The sequence below is a fragment of the Sturnira hondurensis genome, unplaced genomic scaffold (genome assembly GCF_014824575.4).
Source record: "Sturnira hondurensis isolate 20B ecotype Veracruz unplaced genomic scaffold, ASM1482457v3 Scaffold0009229, whole genome shotgun sequence".
NCBI classification, from domain to species: Eukaryota; Metazoa; Chordata; class Mammalia; order Chiroptera; family Phyllostomidae; genus Sturnira; species Sturnira hondurensis.
In genome coordinates, this window is record NW_028081860.1 from 626987 (window position 1) to 640925 (window position 13939).

Here is a 13939-nt window from a genome sequence, read left to right on the forward strand (position 1 = left end):
TTCCCTTCCACTCTCTCTAAAAATAAATAAATATATATATACATACATATATATATATTTTTTAAGGTTTTATTTATTTATTTATCTTTAGAGGGGAAGAGAAGGAGAGAAGGAGAGAAATATCAATGTATGGTTGCCTCTCATGAGTCCCCTGCCGGGAACTGGCCTGCAACCCAGGCATGTGCCCTGACTGGGAATCGAACCACGATCGTGTGGTTCACAGGCCTGCGCTCAATCCACTGAGCCACGCCAGCCAGGGCATAAAAATATTTTTTAAAAGAACAAATGTCTCTCTCTTTCCTCTCTCTCCCCCCACTCCCCTCTCTCATATCAATACATCATCAAACAGATGAAAAAAACACACTATGTTAATGTCTTTCCAAAAGACCCTACTTCTCATACATTAGGACTGTTAATTCTCTGTTAGGTATGTTGCAAATATTTTTCCTCGGTTTGTCGTTTGTCTTTTTTCTTAAAAGACCAGGCTTGCTGGTTTTGGCTATGAAGAAGTTAAACATTTTTAGCAGGGATGAGGCCTTCTCCGGAACTCACGGTTATGGCCTGAGGGTTGGCAGCAGAAAGCAAACTGGCTCCATGCAGGGGGAAGGTGGGGGTGAGCAGGTGTCTGCTGTGTGAAGGGGGTACGTTAGTAAAAGTATCCATGGAGAACACTGAAAACTCAGTGGATTGAAAAGCCATAAAAATTTCAGAAACAACCCCTGGCTAGTATGGTTCAGTGGATTGAGTGCTGACCTGTGAACCAAAGGGTCGCCAGTTTGATTCCCAGTCAGAGAATATGCCTGGGTTTCGGGCCAGGTTCCTGTTTGGGGGTGTGTGAGAGGCGACCAGGCATTGATGTTTTCTCCCTGTCTTTCTCCATTTCTCTCTCTCTAAAATCTTTTAAAATATATTTTATTGATTATGCCATTAGTTGTCCTATTCCCCCCTTTATTCCCTTCCACCCTGCACACCCCTCCCTCACCACTCCCCCCCTTTAGTTTATGTCCATGTGTCTCAAGGTCTTTAGATTCTATATTTCCCATACGATTCTTGCCCTCCCCCTATCTATTTTCTCCCCACCGTCTATGCTACTTATTCTCTGTACCTTCTCCCCTCTTCTCCTCCTCTCATTCCCCTGTTGCTAACCCTCCATGTGATCTTCATTTCTATGGTTCCACTCCTGATCTAGCTGTCCTCTTGGTTTGCTTTTGTTTTAGGTGTGGTTGTTAATAACTGAGTTTGCTGTCCTTTCACTGTTCATATTTTTTATCTTCTTTTTCATAGATAAGTCCCTTTAACATTTCATAGAATAAGGGCTTGGTGATGATGAACTCCTTGAATTTGATCTTATCTGAGAAGCACTTTATCTGCCCTTCCATTCTAAATGAAAGTTTTGCTGGGTAGAGTAATCTGGGATATAGGTCCTTGCCTTTCATGACTTGGAATACTTCTTTCCAGCTCCTTCTTGCCTGTAAGGTCTCTTTTGAGAAATCAGCTGACGGTCTGATGGGAAGTCCTTTGTAGGTGACTGTCCCCTTATCTCTTGCTGCTTCTAGGGTTCTCTCCTTCATTTTAATCTTGGCTAATGTAATTATGATGTGCCTTGGTGTGTGCCTCCTTGGGTCCAACTTCTTTGGGACTCTCTGAGCTTCCTGGATTTCCTGGAAGTCTATTTCCTTTGCCAGATTGAGGGAGCTCTCCTTTATTATTTGTTCAAATAAGTTTTCCACTTGTCGGTCTTCCTCTTCCCCTTCTGGTACCCCTATAATTCAGATGTTGGAACATTTAAAGATGTCTTGGAGGTTCCTAAGCCTTTCCTCATTTTTTTTGAATTTTTGTTTCTTTACTCTCTTCTGTTTGGTCATTTTTTTCTTCCTTCTGTTCCACTCCCTTGATTTGAATCCCCGTTTCCTTTCCATCACTATTGGTTTCCTGTGCATTTCCCTTCATTTCACTTAGTTTAGCCTTCATTTGTTCCTCTAATTTGTGACTAAAATCAACCAGTTCTGTGAGCGTCCTGATCACCAGTATTTTGAACTGTGTATCTGAGAGGTTCGCTATTTCTTGGTTGCTTAGAGTTATCGGCTCTGGGGCTCTGAGTTCTTCTTGAGCCACATTTTGGACTGTTCGTGCCTGTTATGTATGAGGAGCTGACCCCTAGGTGTTCACCAGGGCGGGGCAACTCAGTTGCTGGGTTGTGACGCTGTATGTGGGGACGGGGTCAAAGAGGAGCAATGGCGGTCCCCTCTGCTGCTTCCCGCCACTGGGGCCTGCGCGGTCTGTCTCACTGCTCACTCCTTCGCCTGGTTTATCTGGGCGCGAATGTGTGATCCTGGTCAGCCTGCTGCCTTGTGCCCTCACTGGGTCTGCCCCTGGAAACCCCACACCTGGGTCAATCCAGCCGAGTTTTCCTGCGCAACCCTACTCCACCAGTCGCTGGCTCCACCCCTCTTACTGGTCTACCTGAACAGTCTGTTGTTGTCGGACTTCTGTATAGTTTAATTTTGTTTTGGTTGCGTTTTTGTTACTAAAACTTTGTTGTCTTTAAACTTAGTTGTGTGAGGAGGCACAGTGTTTCCACCTATGTCTCCATCTTGGCCAGAAGTGCTGGAGCTAAAGATAAAATCTTTTTAAACAATTCAGAAACTGGGGGGGTGGGGGGAGGGGAGAAAACACAGACAACTGTAATTGAACAACAATACAATAATTTTTTTAAAAAGTTCAGAAACAAAACTCTTACATGGAAGCAAATCAATAGACTCAGGGAGATCCTTAGACAATAATTATAAAATGGATTATTCTGAAATGGGTTTACATATAATAATCCATAATAAGTTTCATAAATACTGGAAGGGTATCTTGGTCTGGTACACATATACATGCAGCAAACCTCAGGGCAACACTGATGAACTTAAAATACGAATTCAGGAACGAAAATGATCTTACATGCAAAGATATTGTGGAATTGCTGTGTAGCGTTTCTTTTCTAATATTTATTTATTTACTTATTTATTTTAAGTTTTTTACTGTTATTCTATTACAGTTGTCGCAATTTTCTCCCCAAGTGTGCAGTGTTTTCAAAGAAGGTCATTGCAAAAGCAGCAGTTTTATTTGCATTCTTCTAATTCTTCTAAGTTCCTTCTTGGGTATGAAGGAACAATTTTTGGAACAAATGTTGACCTGAGAAAGTTAACAAGCTTTTTCAGAGGGGATTATTGTAGAAATCTAACTGGAAAACCCAACCTTTTCATTATTCAGGCCTGCCAAAGTACAGAACTGGACTGTGGTATTGAGACCTACAGTGATAATAATGGCGACATGCCATGTCAGAAAATACCAGTTGAGGCAGACTTCTTTCTGGTGAAATTCAAAGGATGAATGTTGGTTCATCCACTTTGTGCTGTGCTGAAACCATATGCTCGCAAGCATGAGCTTATGCATATTCTTACTCAGGTTGACCAGAAGGTAGCAACAGAATTTGCATCCTTTTCCTTTGACTTTACTTTTCATGCAAAGAAAAATATTCTGCGTATTATGTCTGTGCTCCCAAAAGAACTGTTTTTTAAAAAAATTTATTGATTTGTGTTGAGATAGAGAGAGAAACATTGATTTGTTGTTCCACATATTTATGCATTCGTTGGTTGATTCCTGTATGTGCCCTGACCAGGGATCGAACCTGCAAACTTGGCGTATGAAGATGACACTCACCCTGGCTGGTGTGGCTCAGTGGATTGAGCTCGGGCCTGTGAACCACAGGATCATGGTTCGATTCCCAGTCAGGGCACATGCCTGGGTTGCAGGCCAGTTCCCAGCAGGGGACCCACAAGAGGCAACCCTACATTGACATTTCTCTCCCTCTCTCCTTCCCTTCCCCTCTAAAGATAAATAAATAAAATCTTTTAAAAAAAGATGACACTCTAACCAATTGAGTTACCTGGGCAGGGCAAAAGAATTTTATTTTTTATCACTAAAGAAATGGATAGACTTCTGAGCCCTGGCTGGTGTAGCTCAGTTGATTGAGCGCGGGCCTGTGAACCACACGATCATGGTTCAATTCCCAGTCAGGGCACATGCCTGGGTTGCAGGCCAGTTCCCGGTTCCCGGCAGGGGACGCACGAGAGGCAACCATACATTGATATTTCTCTCTCTCTCTCTCTCCTTCCCTTCCCCTCTAAGAGAAATATTAAAATTAAACTAAATTTTTAAAAAAGGAAAGAAATGGATAGACTTCTGGTCAAGATGGCAGCACAGGCAGACATGGCTCACCTCTTCAAACAACCACATCAAAATTACAACCAAAATATAGAACAACCATCACTCAGAACCATCAGAAATCGAGTTGAATGAAAGTCTGACCACTACGGAATTAAAGAAACCACATCCACCCAGACTGGTAGGAGGGCCACGGGCGCAGGCATAGAATCGAGCTGGTCTCACATACACATGTGGTGGATCAAAATTTGGGAGGGTTATCCTAAGAGTGAGGAGTCCCAGACCTACACTAGGTCCCCTAGCCCAGGATTCCAATGCCAGGAAGTTAAGTCCTCGCACCTTATGAGGGCAAACACCAATGCAGATTGAGTTGGTGGAAAAAAAACTTCTGGAGCACCAAGTGGTTTGTCTTAAAGAGCCCCCACATGGACTCACCTACTGAGACTCACTCCCTTTGAGCTCCAGTACCAGGGTAGCAGCTTGTAAGGCACCAGTGGCATACTGGGAGAAACTGAAGTGTCTGGCATCAGGGCGAGCAGAGGCCATTTTGTCCCTTTGCTAAACCCTACCCCAACAGAGCCAGTAGGCTGGTGCCATATCTGAGACTCCATCAACCTGGATAAAACTGTTAGACCCAGAGACTCTGCCACACACAATTTAAGGTCCCACGCAAGCTGTATTTCCATATGAATGGATGGTCTTGGCTCATATAGTACCACTTCCTAAATCCTCTCAAACAAGCAACAGCTGGCCTCAGTGAGTCCAGGTCTGGAATTAGCAGCAGCAGCCTAGACTCACAGCTTGGCTTCACCTGGGAATTTCCAAGCTCAGCACAACTAGCAGCCATCTCAGATTGCTTTATAGCTCAGGCAGAGTGGTCCTGGGCAAAACACAGTGGGGGCTGACTTTGGCCTGAATCACCCAGGGAACCCCAGGGTGAGTGCACCCAGTGGACAGCTACAGGCCACATTGGAGCACCCACCACCCTGCCCCTGCACAGCTGATCTTCCATGAAGGGCAGAGGTTGGTGGTCAGTGGTCACAGCCAATCCTTTCAGCTGACTGGCCTGGGTAAATCCCTCTCATTGACCTGCCAACAGCAACCAAGGCTCAACTGTAAGAGGAAGGTGTACTCAGTCCACATAAAGGGCATACCTCAGGTACCCAGCTTCAGTGATAGGGGAAGCTGTCACCCCCCCAAGGTGACACCCACAGGACGCCTACTACATTAGGCCACACTACCAAGATACGAAGTCATAGCAGCTCTATCTAATACATAGAAACAAACGCAGGGATGCTGCCAAAACGAGGAGACAAAAAAAACATGGCCCATAGGAAAGAACAGATCAAAACTCCAGAAAAAGAGTTAAAGAAATGGAGATAAGTAATCTATCAGATGCAGAGTTCAAAACACTGGTTATAAGGATGTTCAAGGAACTTAGTGAGGACCTCAACAGCATAAAAAAGATACATTCAGAAACAAAGGATTCACTAATTGAAATAAAGAACAATTTACAGGGAAACAACAGTAGAATGAATGAAGCAGAGAATCAAACAATGACGTGGAACATAAGGAAGCAAAAAACCACCAGTCAGAACAAGAAGAAATAAATTTTTTTAAAAAATGGGGATAATATAAGCAGCCTCTGGAAAAACTTCAAGAAGTCCAATATTTGCACCATAGGGGTGGCGGAAGGAGAAGAGAAAGAGCCAGAAATTGGAAATCTATCTGAAAAAATAGTGAAAGAAAACTTCCGGAGGACTTCCGCCAAGATGGAGGCATAGGTGGAAACACTGTGCCTTCTCCCACAGCCAAGTATGAATACAACAAAGGTTTGGAGAAACAAAGACACAGCCAATGGACAGAAAATTGAATTATACAGAAGTCCGACTACATCTAACCGTTCAACGGGGACGGTAAGAGAGGCGGAGCCAGCAGCGAGCAGGGTCGGGCAGGACAGGGCCCCCGACCCAGGCGCACAGGCAGCCCGGAACCAGTTGGGGTGCGGGGCAGACTGACCTCGGTCGCACATTCGCGCACAGTGAGACGGACCACGCAGGCCCCAGGGGGCGTGGGCTGAAGGCGGTGGCACACTCGCGTGCAGTGGGACGAAACGCGTGGGCCCAGTGACGGCAGCAGCTGAGGCACCGGTGAGGGCCGCGGCGGCAGGCGGCAGGCGGCAGACGGGACACCATAGTCCCTCTTTGACCCTGCCCCCATATACAGCATCACAACCCAGTGACTTAGTTGCCCTGCGCTAGTGAACACCTTAGGGCTCCGATCCTGCTACCGAACAGGCACGAACAGCCCAAAAGGTGGCGCAAGAAGAACTCAAAGTCCCAGAGCCAATAACTCTAAGCGACCGAGAAATTGCCAGCCTCTCAGAAGCACAATTTAAGACACTATTTATCAGGATGCTCACAGAACTGGTTGATTATAGTCACAAATTAGAGGAACATATGAAGCCTAACCTAATTGAAATGAAGGGAGATGTCCAGGAATCCAATAGCGATGGAAAGGAAACTGGGACTCAAATCAATGGAATGGATCAGAAGGAAGAACGAAACATCCAACCAGAAAGGAATGAAGAAATGAGAATTCAAAAAAATGAGGAGAGGCTTAGGAACCTCCAAGACATCTTTAAACGTTCCAACATCCGGATTATAGGGGTACCAGAAGGGGGAAAGAAACAGCCACGAGTGGAAAACTTATTTGAACAAATAATAAAGGAGAACTCCTCCAATCTGGCAAAGGAACTGGACTTCCAGGAAATCCAGGAAGCTCAGAGAGTCCCAAAGAAGTTGGACCCAAGAAGGAACACACCAAGGCACATCATCATTACATTAGCCAAGACCAAAATGAAGGAGAGAATCCTAGAAGCAGCAAGGGATAAGGGGACAGTCACCTACAAAGGACTTCCCATCAGACTGTCAGCTGATTTCTCAAGAGACCTTACAGGCAAGAAGGGGCTGGAAAGAAGTATTCCAAGTCATGAAACCCAAAGACCTACAGCCAAGATTGTTTTATCCAGCAAAACTTTCATTTAGAATGGAAGGGCAGATAAGGTGCTTCTCAGATAAGATCAAATTCAAGGAGTTCATCGTCACCAAGCCCTTATTCTATGAAATGTTAAAGGGACTTATCTATGAAAAAGAAGATAAAAAATATGAACAGTGAAAGGATAGCAAACTCAGTTATTAACAACCACACCTAAAACAAAAGCAAACCAAGAGGACAGCTAGATCAGGAGTGGAACCATAGAAATGAAGAACACATGGAGGGTTAGCAACAGGGGAGTGGGAGGAGGAGAAGAGGGGAGAAGATACAGAAAATAGCATAGACAGTAGGTAGAAAATAGATAGGGGGGAGGGCAAGAATAGTGGGGGAAATATAGAATCTAAAGAACTTGAGACACGTGGTTATAAACTAAGGGGGGAGAATGGTGGGGGAGGGAGTGTGCGGGGGGAGGGGAATGAAAGGGGGGGAATAGAACAACTGTAATGGTATAATCAATAAAATATATTTTTTAAAAAAGAAAACTTCCCTAGTTTGGTGGAGGAAATAGACATGCAAATCCAGGAAGAACAGAGAGTCTCAAACAAGATGGATGTAAGGAGGCCCACTCCAAAACACATCCTAATTAATATGCCAAAAGTTAAAGATAAAGAGAGAATCTTAAAAGCAGCAAGAGAAAAGGAGTTAGTTACTAGATTGTTGCCAGATGAGAGGGGAGTGCGGGAGAATGGATGAAGAGGTGAGGGCATTAAGATGTACAAATAGGGCCCTGGTTCGTGTGGGTCAGTGGATTGAGCGCCCCCCTGTGAACAAAGGGCCGCTGATCTGATTCCTGGTCAGGGCACGTGCCTGGGTTGCGGGCCAGGTCCCTGGTCGGGAGTGTGCAGAGAGGCAACCAGTCGATTTATCTCTCACCCATCAATGTTTCTCTCCCTCACTTTCTCCCTCCCTTCTCATCTCTCTAAAAATAGATAAATAAAATATTTTGTTAAAAAACAAGTACAAGTAGGTAGTTACAGAATAGCCATGGGGATATAAAGTACAGTATAAGAAATGGTGTAATCAAAGAACTTATACATATAACCCATGGACATGAACAATGGTGGGGGGGATGTGGGAGTGGGGGATGCTGCTGGAGGGGGGAAAATGGGGAAAAATCAGAACAAGTGTAATAGCATAATCAATAAAATATAATTTTTTAAATGGATGATTTTTTTTTAGTTTGTATGCCAAGGTAGGAATACAGTAAAACTGACACTATATTTTCCCCTCATTTAAATATAATGTGCCCTGGCTGGTGTAGCTCAGTGGATTGAGCGCGGGCCTGCGAACCAGAGGATCGAGGTTCGATTCCCAGCCAGGGCACATGCCTGGGTTGCAGGCTGGTTCCCTGCAGACCAACTCCCTGCAGGGGATACATGAAAGGCAACCATACATTGATATTTCTCTCCCTCTCTCCTTCCTCTCTGAAGATAAATAAATAAAATCTTTAAAAAAAAAATATAATGTAATACTCCAGTTGGTACTTTGAATCATGCCATTTTCCTAGCAATAGAACTATGAAACACCCTGGGTGGTGTGGCTCAGTACATTGAGTGCTGGCCTGCAAACAGAAAGGTTGGCAGTTCGATTCCTGGTCAGGGCATGTGCCTGGGTTTCAGGCCAGTTCCCCAATTGGGAGCATTCAAGAGGCAACCAGTTGATGTCTCTTTCACAAAAATGTTATAGGAATAAACCGGCCTAGGTGGGGATGCTTAGTCTCACTGAGAAGTCAGAGAAAATGGGCCACTGGAGACAGGTTCAGGAGGTTAGCCCGAGAAGCCTGTGGAGGAGGGCCAAGACAAGGAGGTGCTCCTAGGTCCTTTGTCTTGAGGGCTTTTTTTTTTAAGATTTTTATTTTATTTTTAGAGAGATGGGAAGGGAAGTAGAGAGAGGGGGGAGAAACATCCATCAGTTGCCTCTTGCACACCCCAAACTGGGGACCTGGCCCGCAACCCAGGCATGTGCCCTGACTGGGTGGGAATGGAACCAGCAACCTTTTGGTTTGTGAGATGGAGTCCAACCCACTGAGCCACAGCAGTCAGACCAGTCTTGAGGATTTTAAGAGCATGGAGGCATTGGGAGGATCTCAATAGGATATTCATCATCTTTCCCAGGTATGCCCTTTCAGGGTCATGGTCTGCACTGATTGGGCAGCACCTGGGCAGGGAATCTAAACCCCAAGGCCAGCCTGGGGGCAAGGTCTGGCACCAGCTTTGCCCACTGCTAGGCACCTGGGGCTTTCCACCCTGGTAATCTTCTGTATCTGGCTGCAAATTGCTCAGCCAGTCTGTTCAGCTCTCTCAGTTTCCCTATTCCATTTGCCAAGGGATTTTCCAAGCTTCTTACTAACCTGCCTCAAAATGAAAATGATGCTGTTATAATTATATACTATTCTCTGAAATGAAAGGGCAGTGACACACAGAACTTTAGAAATTATCCAGTCTTCCCTGGGTGCAGAGGGAGACGGAATGCCAGAGAGAAGCAGCACACCCAGCCCAGGAGGCCAGGCTCCAAGCCTTCTCATTCAGGGAAGTGATGAGCCCTCACTGGGTCATGTGTCTCACTGGCTTTTTCAGTCTGACATTTCACATGAGCTTTTTTTCACTCAAAGAAAGAAACTTGCATTTATAAGTGACAGGTATTTGTTTTGACTATATCTGTCATTTTTCCTAAGGAAATGAAGCATGTAACATTGTGTTAAGGTGTGTTCGTCTGTGAAAATTTTATCCAGATTTATTATTATAACTTTATTTAAAAACCAAGTTGTAAACAATTTTAACAAGTTATACATTTTTATTATTTTTATTTTAAAAATATTTTATTTATTTTTACAGAGAGGGGAAGGAAGGAGAGAGGGAGAGAAACATCAGTGTGTGGTTGCCTCTCCCGTGCCCCCTACTGGGCACATGGCCTGACAGGAAATCAAATCGAAGACCCTGTGGCTCTCAGGCTGGCACTCAGTCCACTCAGCCACACGGGCCAGGGCAGAAGTTATACATTTATATTATCAAATTTATTAAACTCTCAATTGATGAGTTCTAGGTTGTGTGTCTTAGACATAGAGGCCTCTTCCCACTTGTGATGAATGGGGAGACTCGAAGCAGAATTTCTGGGTCTGGATTGCTAATTGCTCATTGACCCAGGCTGCTGGGTGGGCCTGCTGGCCCATCACTGTGGCCTGTGGTGCTGATCACATGACCCACAGCTGCCTGGGTCTGGATTACTGGCCATGCCTCTCGGACACCCAGCCCCTGTGCTCCGGGGATGCCAGTTTCGTTTGGGAGAAAGACAAGGAAATATGCAATGAGAAGTGTTCAGTTATATTGTTGAAATGCATAGGTGGCCTGATGGGAAGGGAGGGAAATGCCTGGAGACCCAGAGCAAAGGAAAACAGTGGGGTGAGCTGGGGCTGGGGCCCAGTGAGGTGCTGCCCAGCTGGGTCTCCAAGGCACTCAGGGTTCACGGACCTCTGAAGGCGAGGGAGCAGAACTGAGATCCCACCTGAAACCAGCGCTCTTGAAGGGACACCTACACAGTGAAAAGGAAGCTCAGGGATAGAAAAAGAAGCAGGTCCAACCCATCCTGGGTCTGGGTGAGAAGGCCGAGAATCCCACCGCCCACAGCATCAGCGAGCAGGGCTGCCTTTACCCAGCCACAGGCAGAGGGCCTTTGGCGAACCCCTGGCTGAGGGAGGAACTGCCTCCCACCGTGGCAGTACTGTTGGTAGAGCAAACCCACCCTCTCTGGAAGGGAACACCTCACCCCGGATTCCCAAGGGCCCCGCTGAACATGGGTCGGCAGTCTAAAATTGAAGACACTGCCCACCTTCCTGGAGATTCAGCAGGTCCGTCCAAGGGAGGACCGGCCCTGTCCGTGTTCCCGGAGCACAACTGCCAGAGGCCAGAGGGCAACTTTCGGTAATGGCCGTGATGGCTACGTGCCTGGGCTCCTCCATCCCACCGCCCCAGCGGCCTCTGGAGGTTGGTAGCAGTGTTCTCCCCATTTTCCAGATGAGGAAATGAGGAAATCAGGACAAGGAAGGCTCAGCAGTTTTCCGGATCACTAGCTAGCAAGTGGCCACCCTCACTCAGAGACTCCCGGGCTGTGTGTGAGGCACATAAGTATGTTCCCAAGGTGCAAAGGTGACTATCCCCCAGGCCTTGGCCAGGGTGTAAGGAAGTGAGGAGGGTGAGAAAGAGAACCATCTTCTACTCTGTATTTAATAAGGGGGGACTTAGAAACAAAAGCAATATTACTTTTGAATTCTCATGAGATCAGAAAACAGTTCTCATGGATATTTACAAATTGTTTGTGTTACTGTGAGATAAAGCTACTCCAATTCCCAGAATCGTCAATGGCCCCTGAGACACAACAAAATAAAGATACAGAAGGAATCAAAAAGATAAAAATAATTTTCAAGTCCAGGCCGAGTTGAAAAAAGCGTTAGAAGTAAAACAACATAGTCATTGAAGGGGGTGGGTGGACATGGAAGAGGCTATAAGGGGGATCAATGGTAATGGAAAAAGTACAATAAAAAAAAATAAACTACTTCCCTGGCTGTTGTGGCTCAGTGGATTGAGTGCCAACCTGAGAACCAGTGTCACGGGTTGGATTCCCATTCAGGGCACGTGCCTGGGTTTCTGGCCAGGTGCCCAGTAGGGGGCATGTGAGAGCCAATCACACACTGATGCTTCTCTCCCCTCTTCCTCCCTCCCTTCCCCTTCTTTCTAAAAATAAATAAATTAAATCAAGCACTTAAAAAGTGCTTTTGAAAAGCACTTAAAAATACATAGTTGCGGCCCTGGCTGGTGTAGCTCAGTGGATTGAGCACAGGCCTGCGAACCAGACAATCGCGGTTCGATTCCCAGTCAGGACACATGCCTGGGTTGCAGGCCAATTCCCGGCAGGGGCCAGTTCCCAGCAGGGGATGCATGAGAAGCAACCATACATTGATGTTTCTTTCCCTCTCTCCTTCCCCTCTAAAGATAAATAAATAAATAAAATCTTAAAAAAAAAAAATACATAGTTGCCCTGGTGTGGCTCAGTGGACATGCCGGTCTGTGAACCAAAAGATTGCTGGTTCGATTCCCGGTCAGGGCATATGCAGGGTTGCGGGCCACGTCCCCAGCTGGGGGTGTGGGAGAGGCAACCATGCATTGATGTTTTTCTCCCACATCCATGTTTCTCTCCTCTTTCTCCCTCCTTTCCCCTCCCTCTGAAATACATAAATAAAATCTTTTTAAATTTAAAAATAAAAAACACAGTCATTGAAATAAAAATCTCAACAGGTGGATCGAGCCTCAAAGAGATGCTATCAAAGAATTGGTGACCTGAAAATGGTGCCTTGGAAATTACCTCTGCCTTCTTAGCTGATGATGTTGCTTCCTCACCTGAAAAACTGCAGCAGCTCCTCAAAGATCCAGGCTCTGGCGCTTCGATGCCCCTCATCCTGGCTTCTAGGCTTCCAATGACACCAACCCCTTCCTCCTTCCCCTAGCTTAGGGGCAGCAGCTTCTTCCTGTATTGTCTGTTAGTTCAGTATCTCTTTTGCACATTCAGTCTCCTAACCCCTGAGTAACCAACCCCGTACATGTACATTCGAGCTCCAGTTCCTTACCTCTTAGCTTGTTACAGTATAAGCGAAGAACTTCCCTTACTTCAGCAGGGCTGACAGTGCTACAAATCAAACACAATGTTTAATTGTGTGTGTTACAGAATCCCAATGTCATTTGAATCCCCAGCCTCTCCATGTTCCTCGTCTGAAAGGTAGGGCAGTAGTTGGAGAAGCAGGGCCCTGAAACCTGGAACTGGGGTGACTGGATGAAGATGTCCACTGGTAACCCCCAGTCCCTCTGAACCTCCCTTGCTGATGTAAGTAGCCTGCCCTCTGGTGTCTGGGGGACTGATATTTCATTGTTAGAGGGCTATGTCATTACCTCACTTGGGCAGGTGACTTGCAAGGGGACTTCTTGTCCTCAAGACCCACTGCAACCATCCCCTGTTGACATTATACCCATTACGAGTGTCAAATACCTACATGCTCCATGGGACAGACACAAAATCTAACCCAGGAGGAAATAGCTCACACATAAAGAAAAATTCCCATGACTCGATTGGTATCTACCAGCTGTGGGTGTGGATCTTCAGGGTGTTAGACTAAGGAAGTGAGCTCTAACCTGCAGCTGAGTCTGGACTCACTGACAGGGGTGTACTTACTAGGATTCCAGTTGGAGTATGTTAGTGTATGCAGCTGGTGGGAAGACTAACATCTCACTTGGTTGGCTGACTGTGACCTAGACACACCTGTGGCCTGCAGTTCATGGGTTTTGATGTCCAAAGCTGTACTGGCATGAGATGGAGGAATGTAAAGGCTCAGGAAGAGAGGAATTTTGGAGTAGATTTATCACATTCCATCTGAACACTCCATTGCCCAAGTATGTTCCACAGAAAGGCCTAGAAGCAGCTCTTTTCAGTGAGGCATTGAAAGCCATTAGAGGGGGGCCACCTGTGTTTTTGAAAAGCTCTGAAAAGACCACAGTGTCTCTGGAAGAGACAGGCAACCTTCTACAGCACTGATTGGTGTATATAACCCTACATGCTCTAGGTCTGGGAGCCAAACACCTGACTTGAGTTGCCACAGTAGAGGGACACAACCTCTAACCCCGTTTCC

The 13939-nt window shown here is 45.9% G+C and overlaps 1 pseudogene; it reads left to right on the forward strand.

The window, feature by feature from the left end:
* Positions 1-655: 655 nt before the first annotated feature.
* LOC118994317 (caspase-3-like) lies at positions 656-3558 on the forward strand (annotated as a pseudogene).
* The last annotated feature ends 10381 nt before the right edge of the window (positions 3559-13939 follow it).